This window comes from Protopterus annectens, chromosome 2.part0 (genome assembly GCF_019279795.1).
Source record: "Protopterus annectens isolate FY-2018-M chromosome 2.part0, PAN1.0, whole genome shotgun sequence".
NCBI lineage: Eukaryota > Metazoa > Chordata > Ceratodontiformes > Protopteridae > Protopterus > Protopterus annectens.
In genome coordinates, this window is record NC_056728.1 from 1,882,392,931 (window position 1) to 1,882,403,889 (window position 10,959).

Genomic DNA, 10,959 nt, shown 5'->3' on the forward strand with positions numbered 1-10,959 from the left:
GTAATTCAAAGGGAGTGGTTTATTCAGCCCAATGACAAGCGTGTTCTGCTTTTCATAGCAGTAAAACCGATAGGAAATTAAAAGAGAGAGTGTATGAACACCTCTATAACATCAAGAAAAACAGACAAGAAAATGTATTGGCTAGGCATGTATGTGAGCATGTATGTGAGCATCTGAACCACTCATTTAAATTCAGAGCAATTGATTGCATTTTGCCTGACATAAGAGGGGGGGCCAAACTCTTTACTTTCGGAGAAGCTTGAATTAGTTTGGCAATTGCGTACGAGGGCCTGCCACTACCCAGGTTTGAACAAGGTATATTCTATTGGTTGTATCTTGAAACTAAAAAGCCTCCTGAGGTAATACTTAGTAGTCGATTCATATGAGAAAGATATTTTCAAGTTGTTTCAATACTTCCATAGACACTTTAAGTTTTGAGTTCCAGGTTCTATTTGTACATTATAAGTAATTTTTATTACAAACTTTTATTATAAATACATTTTTATAATATTAATAATTTTTAGAACGGTTGTAAGTATTATTAATATTTTGCAACAAAGGAACATTTATTGCTACTTCTAACTCCTAAAAGTCCTGTAACCAGTATGGTGTTTTGGATATTTCAACATTTTAAAGTTTTGAATACCTTTTAGTATGGGTATTTCTAATATGTGTATTTTTAATATGTATATTCTTTATGCACTTAAGTTAGTTATTGTAGGGTATAAGAACAGAAAACAATGCATGTAGTACTGTTTGGTACTTGTGGCATATTCTTTTACATTTTAAATTGAGCATCAGTTTCAAAGAGTGTTAATTAATTAAATATTATTTTAGGCTGTTGATTGGTGGTTGGGAACACATGCCCATATGCAATATTTGTTTTAAATAGTAGTTCATTGCAGAGTGACTTGTGTCTGAAGAAGTCCCGCTACAAGCGGGACAGAAAGCGCTTCACATAAATAAATAAAATTTCCTTTGGATTTTACTTCACAAGTGTGGATTGATTCAGAGTTTCTGTTGCCTTTCTGATTTGGTTTTAGTCCACTGTACAGGGCCCACTTTTCTGGTAGCTGTGAACACTCTTCAGTCCTATAATCTGTTTGTCATGTGATATTACTATAGAACAATATGGAGTCCAAGACAAAATATGTGGCTCATGTAGTCCTGTGATACAATTCCAATCTCAGGAATCATAGGCAAACACACTCATCTAGTTATTAATCCCTATGTTACTAATTTCATAGGTTGGTACTGGGCTATCGGCCTTAGGGCCTGTGCAAGCCTAGCCATAACAATTCCCTGGCTATTTCTTCCCACAATATTTACTTCCCTCGACCCCTGTCTAGCAGAGCAACTGACGTGATCCCCACGGTGAATTTCCTATCTCCCATCCAATCGTCAAGGTTCCTTTAGAAGAGGTCCAAAGAGGCACTCTGCGTGACATGTATGGGCAGTCTATTCCAAAGTCTATGGAGTCTGTGGGTCAGGAACCTATCCTTCCAGCACGTTTTGTTCATTGTGATGACAAGGTTTAGATCCTTGGATCATGTGGCTATGAGGGATTGGGATTTCTTTAAGTGTAGCATGTCCAATAGCTCTGGGTTTGACATGGCCTTGTATGTTAAGCAGAGATTGCTTCTGAGTAAACAATATGCGACAGAGTATAGCTGGAGTTTTTTTAGAGGGTCAGCATAGGGTAACTGCTTTAGGCCTGTGATTCTTTTAGTGAGGTATTTCTGTGGCCTTTCCAGTTGTTGCAGATGTCTTAGTTACATACCAAATGGGGCGTTGTATTCTATAATGAGGGATGAGTACAGTTGGACAATAACCTCCTTTTTTCTGGATGAAAAGCCCTTAGTGATGAGGTATGCCACATAGGAGAATTTCCTGACTGTTGTGTTGATGTGGTTATTGAAGGTGGGACCACTGTCCACCTGTGTCCCTAAGTCTCTTATCACACTTTTGGTGTTTAGTGTACTGCCACATATGTGGTAATTCAGGGGTACATGTTTTTTTCCCAAAAGGGATAACTATACATTTCTTGGGATTGAGTTTGAGCCCATGGGTCTGGCACCAAGCATCTTTTTCTGTAAACCCTTTTTGTAGAACATCCACATCATTTAGGGATTCAATAATGGCTCCCAGTTTGAACTCATCTGCAAACTTTGTTAGCCAGAGTCCCTTAGTGTTGGCCTGTACTTCAGGGAAGTAGATGCCAAACAAGAGTGGTCCCAGGACTGAACCCTGAGGGTACTCCACTTGTCACTTGTCTGGAGCTGGATTTGGAGTTAGCTACATTTACACTGTGGGTTCTGTCAGTAAGCCAGTTGGCAACCCATCGAGTGACATAAGGATTAATGCCCAGCTTAGTAAGTTTGTCTAGGATTCCAGAGTGGGGGATAGTGTCAAAGGCCTTGGCGAGGTCCATATAGGCTGTGTGGACTGCCTTACCCTCGTCCACAGCTCTGGAGACTAATTTGAAGATGTCAATAAGGTTTGGAAGACAAGATCGGCCCTTCCCAAACCCAAACTGGGTGGGGTCCAGAGTTTGAAGGTTGCCAATGTCTTTGTTTATAAGTTCCATGATAATACATTCCATGGCCTTGCAGATCAGGCTCGTCAGACTGATGGGGTGGTAGTTCCCAGGATCCAAGATGGTTCGTCCCCTTGTGTAGGGGGATTACTGTAGCTGTGCACCACTCAGTGGGCATGAAGCCTGAGGTGAGGCTATGATTAAACATGACACTTAGGTGAGGTGTCAGATCATTTTGAAATTTATGTACACAGCCCAGGATGTCATCTGGTCCCATGGATGCTGTATTCTTAGCTTTGGAGAGTGCAGTTTTTACCTGTGTGGCCATTATTACCAGAATTTGGCAATATTTCGCTATTCAGATGGGCCCTTTAGGGGGTGAAGTTGGCACTGAATCGATCTGGCAGGATATTGGCAATATCCTTGGGATCAGTATATTTAATACCATTCTGTTGTAGCTCAGAACAGATCTGAGCATTGCTATTTAAATTCTTGACATAGCTATAGAATGCCTTGTGGTTGTCTTTGGAATCTTTGGCAATTTTATTTTTGTAACTAGCTTTGGAGGATTTTATGAGGGATCTCAGCTTCTTCCTGAGGCTGGTAAGGGAGTTTTTTGCATCCTGGGATTTTCCTCTTTTCTGCAGCAGTTTCTTCCTTTTGTTGTAAAGTTTGTTTATGGCAGTGGACCACCAGATTGGCTTTCTTTTTTTGGAGGAGAGCATCTTGGTTCTATTTGGGATTGCACGATTCATTCATAAGTAGATGTGCTCATACAGTGCCTTAGTGTAGGACTCAGCAGTCAAACTTTCATTTCCCATCTGCATGGGTGTCATGAAGTTTGTTACTTCTGACTTGAGTAGCATGAAGTTGGTTTTGGAGAAGTTTTTTTATGGAGATTTCCTTACTGGGTGGTAGGAGAGGGATGTGGGTGTCAGGGGTGATTAGCTTATGGTCAGATCTGACCAATGAGGGGGTGACCATAGGTACAGAGGATCAATTTCCCATGTTGGTAATGACCAGGTCTAGGATATTGGAGCCCCTGGTGAGACTATGAATTAGCTGATCCAGGGCATTGGAATTTATGAATTCCAAGAACCGTTGGGCAAAGGTGTTGGTACATGAGTAGTTTTCCCAGTTAAAGGCAGGGTAGTTGAAATCACCCAGTATTAGGGTGTTTGGTTGTATCTTAATATTTTCCAGTAAGGTGTAGTGAGAATCTTAGGGCATGGTGGGGGATCTATAGCAAGCTATAATTTGGATTGCAGTTTTACCTAGTGTTAGTTGCACCTGGATAATTTCAGATGGATTGTGTTGGGCAACTAGCCTGGTGGTGTGAATATCTTTAGTGAATATGGGCACTCCTCCACCTTTATTGTTTTGTTCCTGGTTTGGTGGCCAAAACGTGTGGTAATAGTTGTAGCCTGGTATTGCAGGGGTGCTCGCTTGAGCCTTGAACCAGGTCTCAGTTACTGCACAGATATCAATGTTCTCCATTTTTAGGAGGGCCTCGAGAGAGTGCATTTTGTGGTTTCGACTTCTAGCATTGAGTGGCATTACCTTCAGATTCTGCATGCTACTCATTGCTAGAAGTCTAAACTGGCTCACAGATGGAACTCACAGAGTGAAAGCAGTGGACTCCATGTCAGACTGCAAAATAGTCATGAGTGGTGTCAGACTGCCAAACAGTCATGAATGGAGTACCACAGGTTCTTTTCTTATGTCCAGTCTTGTGTGTTGTGTGTGGGTCTGATATTCAGCCTAACAGGAATGAACTGTGGTTAACAATGTTTGCAGACAATTGCTAATTGGGGGTTATGTTTACATCACCAGATTATGTTAACATCCTGCATAAAGTCACCACTGACACCTCCAACTGTTGTCAGAACACTGGCCTTAGTGTCAATGTCAAGAAATGTGTCCCAGTCCCCTTGTGAATCAATGTGTTGTCCACAAATTACCACATCGGTGGTAGTCCAGTGGAGTCAGATGTCCTTATAGGAGGTCTGAGAACACAGCTTGACAGCAACCTCTCTTCTGACCACCACATTGCCGCTATGGACAGAACGTCCTTCCATGTGGCACATTGCATAACTAAGGGTGTGTCATCCAGGAATGAAGAGGTTAATGTCTCCCTCTACTCCCCGCTCATTAGGCCAATCAGCAGGTCAAATGGCCTATTTGCCATGTAACTCAGTAGACACCTTCAACACCTGGGTAGGCTGCAAGTGTACCTGACATGTATTACCCTAGACATGAAAAAACTGTCTGATATGGAGAGAGGCCAAAACCTCCAAGTGTTCCTGGTCACATCTTAGCTACATAAGGGCTTGACTGACAATCCCTGCTTGACTGACAATGCCATGTCTGCCCAGCTGTGTTACAAATTCCACAGCTAGGAACCCCCAATCTGTATGCACCACATGCCATGGATACCTCAACCGCATTACCACATTCAACAGAACATGCTTGGGGCCAGGTCCATAACCCAGACACTGGCCATGTTATGCGATATATGTTGCATACATGTCAATCAAAGCACCTCACTTGCCCTCTTCAAGAGAAATTCAGATGAGTGGATGGTGAATATATCTGTCACCCTTGGGATCACTCAAGTGGCAGTAGTTGATAGATGGCATGCTGACAAATGTCAGGTGCCATGATACCAGTGTACTCACATGCCCTACTCTTATATCTCCATGGATATTAGCATGGTACACACAGGGACACCTGCACCAATTGACCTCAGTACTGACAAATGTGTCTGTGTGCATTACTGATTATAACAGTGTTTATGAGTTTATAAACTTGTAGTTGAAAATAATTTGAAGACCTTCTCACCCACTATGCTATACTTAGAAAGGGCTGCTGCTGTCAAGGTACTTTGTGACAATCTTCATCTTATATGCTACCTTGAGCTTTCAGTATCAGCATAACACTGTTCTACCAATGAGTAGACAGGTGTGGCTTACCTTCTAAGTCCTGGCAAATGTGAGTATGTGTGTGTGTGTGTGTGTATGTGTTTGCAAGTTTATGTGAGTGTGCATATTTGTAAGAGACAGCATAGAGAGGCCCCATTCTCCAAATACACTGCACATTGCCATACATTACAAGGGATAGTGATGTTGCTCACCTTAGGAGAGACATGAAGCAATCGTCACCTTACTAGCTCTATGGCATGTGTGATAAATGCATATCAGTGTAATAGCAATAATTAGATAGGCAGGCAAAGGTTTGAATCTCATTCCCGGTAAATGTGTAATTGTGGGTTTGTCATAGCATTATCATGGGTATGAGTGAGTACTATATCCAATGTGGGTGGGGTGCTGGGTTTAATATCTTTACACCATGGTACCTCCAGTACATGTCCCAAGGTCCACTGCATGAGGACCACTGTCACCAATGACCATATAGGTTACTAATGACACTCTTCAGCCCAATAAGGCATGTGCTGTGTGCCAAAACTCTGTAACAGTATGGACTGAATGATGATATAGGCAGGGCTGCTAACCACGGGTGTGGCAAATGTGTGTATGGCTGTATCTGTGTTGGTCATTGTGTATATTTCTGTATCTGATAGTATTTCCTGGCCATTCTCATCCAGGACATCTCCCATTGCCATACTGTGCAAGACCAGTGGATGTTCACCTTAGAGGAATTATGGAGCACACTTCACCCTACTTTCTTTATGGTGTGTGCAATAAATGCAGAGCACTTTAATAGCAAGAACTAGATAGGTAATGGTTCTAATTTCAGTCGTGCTGAGTGTGTATCTTTGCGTGTGTGAAATCAGTATTCTGACTATGTGTGTTTGAGTGACAAAAATGGCCATGGTTTGCAGTTTTACACCATTGTACTCCCAGCACATGTGCTGTCCTACATCCGTGTTGCTGATGCCTAACTCCCACCACATGCTGTGGCACAGACATTCCACAGTCGAGGATTACCAACATCTCACCCAACAGTCTATCTATGACCTCAGCATAATAACAGTGGATATCTCCAAGATCAAGGATGTTGTCACACATAGCATGAAGAGTTGCATTTGTGATCCTGAGAATATGTCCAGTGTTAGATTTGGCACATGCCTGTGCCTCCATGACAGTCAAAAACATGCGTCTTGTGACACCTGCTGTGGCACTTGTGTCAGGGGCATGATGGGCAGCAGTCCACCTATGAGCATCCCTGTCCATGCACATGTGGAATCTTGCCTGTTCTTTGGGTATGGAAGGTGTATACACACTACATAGTTCTCTTAGATTTACACGACAAACATATGTATCATACTCATATTCACAGATAGCATATGGATACGTATGATATCCCTGTAGCTGGCCTAGCAGTGGCACAGTCTGTAGTGTTTGACAGACACTTCAGTGTTTGTTATATGTGAGCTGTCCTTTCCTGGGGAGAGTTAGGGTCCTGAGCTATGTTCTATGTCACAACAGAGAGAGGCAGATGCTATGGTCATAGGTGCTGTTTAGCAGGTCATCACTACAGCAGGTCTTGCTCAGACATAAATCTTTCAAAATCCTATTTCCCATTATTAGAAAACACATACTACATTCACTTATATGCTGACTTGTTTCACATACCTTTTTATTATTTCACATTGCATTGTGTTGTATCAGAAGGTTACTCCACGTCTTTTTGTTTTACTGGTAGACATGTTTGGAATAGGTGTGTGCATGCCTTTTGTAGGTAATACTCTTGACCAGGTGATGGCCTGTGCACCAATTGGTGTTCCCCACTTGCTAATTGCATGCAGAGCAGCTGGGTAGTTCTTCCAATAGCCAATGTCATGGCAACACACTCCTATAATTGAATACTTAATGTGGGCGTTGTCCCTCTGCCATGGCTGTGAGGAACACATCCTGGAGGTGTATGGCTACTGAATGTTACACACAGCAGGTTGGAATAACTCTTACAAGACTTGTGGAGACAGGCAAACTAAATGGTGGAGAAGGTCACAGACTTAGGGACCGAATGTGAGTATTGCTGTTATATGGTGTGAATAATGCTAGTTTTACAGGCTGTGTGTGTACATACTACTTCTGCATGGATTTCAGTCTGACAAAGTTATGTGTCTGTATATCTCTGAACTGTAGGCCTATCCACATAATGTTCAGAGGTTTGCCTGTTATGTTTGGTGTGTTACCCAGACAGGTGTTGTACTTGACAAATCAGTGGCATACTCTAGTCATTGCTGCCAGTAAATGGCAACATCCATTTGTGTTCCTAACTTCATATCCCTCAGAATAGAGATGTTGCAACCAACCCTGTAATACCAGTAACTTTCTCAGTGTATAACATCAATATTTCAAATATGGACCTGTGTCTGGACCTCTGTCCATCACTTATATGACAGGCTTTGTCCCGTTGTCATGCAGTAGAAGGTTGATAGGTATGGTCTATCAGTATTTAGTGCTGACATTCCTGATATCATCCCAGTGATGTTGTGGAATGAGACACATTAAGTAAGGTAGGTGCCATACATATGAGTGCAAAGGCTGTACATCATGTAGAACCCTGTACAGTCAAGAGGATGGTCTGCGGAATAGTAGGACATGCCTTAGAATCAGTCTGTTAGAACATGTGTGAGATATTATAGCAATAACCCATGCCTGGGTGTGGGTAATGCTGGATTTACCCACGGTTGGTGTGGTTTGGTCACGAGGGTGATGCTCGAGTGGCCAAACAAAGACAACCGTGGGTAAATCCAGCATTACCCACATCCAGAAGTGGGTTATTGCTATTATACAATGACAGTATTTAAAAAAAAATACTTACTTTTCTTAAATAATGGCATTGTATAATGCCTCCTTGCTGCCCTTCCACAGTTGTCTGGTATTCTGTGGCAGTTCTGATGTACTGTGCATATGTATGCTTACGCAGTACATCAGAGCTGTGGGTGGAAGCAATGGAGAAAGCAAGATCTCTGTTGCTTTTTACAAACTGTCTCGCTACGTTAAAGGAGTTTAACATAGAGAGACAGCTTTAAAAAAAGCAATGGAAGATCTCCATTACTTTTTAATGCTGTCTCGCTACGTTAAACTCCTTTAACATAGCACAACAGTGTCTAAACAGCAATGGAGATCTTGCATTCTCCATTGCTGTAAAAAAAAAGACTTATACTAATGGAAAAAGTCCGGGCAACAGGACCTTTTTTCATTAGTATAAGTCTGATTTACAACATGCACGCTGGCCAATCAGCGTGCACATTTTGGAATATTAATGGGGGGGAGGGGGTCGTTATATAATAATTATTAAATGAACAAACATTCTATAGCTGTTACTTTTCATACATCTTACCATGGAGACTGTAGTGGATTACAATGTACTTTTCTGGAAAAGGTCTGTTTCCCAGTTTGATTGAACACTTAGAACCATTATGTGAAGAATCAATTTACATTGTATCATTTGATACTGTATCCCCTAGGGGGTTAACTGAGGAGTGTAATAGGAGGCTGTTTAAGAACATATGTAATCAAGTGTCAATTGCTTCCTGTATTTAAGGCAAATATGTCCTTCTCTTTATGTACCCTCAAAAGGACCATACTTAGTACCTCATAACACCTTTCTCTCCAATGTGTCTACTATGCATTTGCATAATTTTTTACAAACAAAATTTTTTTATTGTTGACTATTGAACTATATTAATGTAAAATTGTTACTTGGCTTCTTTTTAATGCAACTTTAACTTTATGCATATAACCCAACATATGTGAATCTTTTTGCTATAACTGCTGTTATATCAATATTGTTTAAAATTGTACTTGTTTAAAATGTACTACTGGAGCTTTTCTCCTCGGGTCTCCACTGAAAATGGGCCACAAGCCCAGTTGGACAAACCCAGTTAACAAATGTCAATAAATAAAGAAATAAATAATAATGTTGTAATACTTGACGGCAAAACACATTAAAACATTTGTGTGTATTGATGGCTAGTTGTTTTACTATCTTCAGTCATTTTAGTTATATTGCTAAGAGGTCAGTGTATGTCTGGCCATCGTGTATGGCGTATCCTGAATTTGTAGCAGTGTACTGTGTGCTTATTAGCTGTACTGTGAAGGGGAGGGGCAACAGATGTCAGTGGCATGGATCCCTTTGTATAATTACCAATGTGTTTGTATGTCCAAAGACTGGTCCCCCATCTTCATCTGGTGTGGCCCAGAATTGTACTAAGGTGCTCTTGGCTCTGACAGTGCTTTAAGTTATTGACAACTAAGTCATTACTGATTCCACAGTCTTCCTTCCCTATGATAAACTGACTGTACTGCATGCTATGGCTGAAAACATCATAAAACAGTACAGCTCAGATGGCTTAGTGGTTATATGCTTTGCTTATTGTGTACAGGTTCCTGGGTTCCAGACCTGCAAAGACTATACATTTTGTTGCATGCCAGCTGTATATTATTTCCTTTACATAACATGCCTATATATGCTGTCATTACAGTAGCAAGGGGTGTAAGTATACTGTATGGGACATGTGTATGCATGGTGGTTGCACATGTGATATGCACTCACAAATCCATTGTACACCAGCTATACTACAATGGAGACAAATATAATATACTAGACATTTGACAATTAAAATAGTACTAATTAGTTACCTTTCCTGCAACTAGTCTAGTCCAGATACATATTTGCTGTATCCAGCACTGTATATTAGCTTCTGAGTGTTGCCCAAGTCTGCTCCTCAATTTGTAACTTAGATATGCTAGTTCTCTCCTCTCCTGCACTTTCAATACCTTATTACTTTAGCACTTTACCAGACATCTTGTCACAAGTATTTTAGCACACAAAAGTGCTAACAGCACTAAGTGATCTATGAGAAAACAGCTCCAGTAATTATTAGTAATGGCCACCCCTACAAGCATGTCTACAGGTCAGTTCCCTGTGCTTTCACCTATTAACCTGCTGAACATGGCCATCCTGAGGCAATGTAGCAACTGCCTCATGTACACTGACAACCTTCACCTCTTACCTCTCTACACTCAGGCTTGCAAGAGATGCACTTATATATCCAAATTGGAAGCCACACACTCTCCAGCCAAGACCAGAATAGTTGGTCAAGAGGAGATGGTCAACACTTGCACCACACTACATGGAACACATAGCCCTCCAGAACACACACCAGCACTGCTTTCAAATAAAACACACACCGCACACCCACTTTCACAGAGGCTCTCAATAAAAAAAGCTGCACAAACAGCTGGGACCTCCAAGGCAAACATGCACTCCACCACCACTTCACAACACTAATCAAAAGACACATATATCTCCAAAACAGTGTGCCAGTCAATCAAAGTGCCTAAGGCAAAACAGCATGGCCAAAACACTAGGCGTAGTTGACTTGATAGTGAGGAAAAGTGATGTCCCACTCACTAGGCTGAAAAAGGAGAAAGTGACAGTCAGCCACC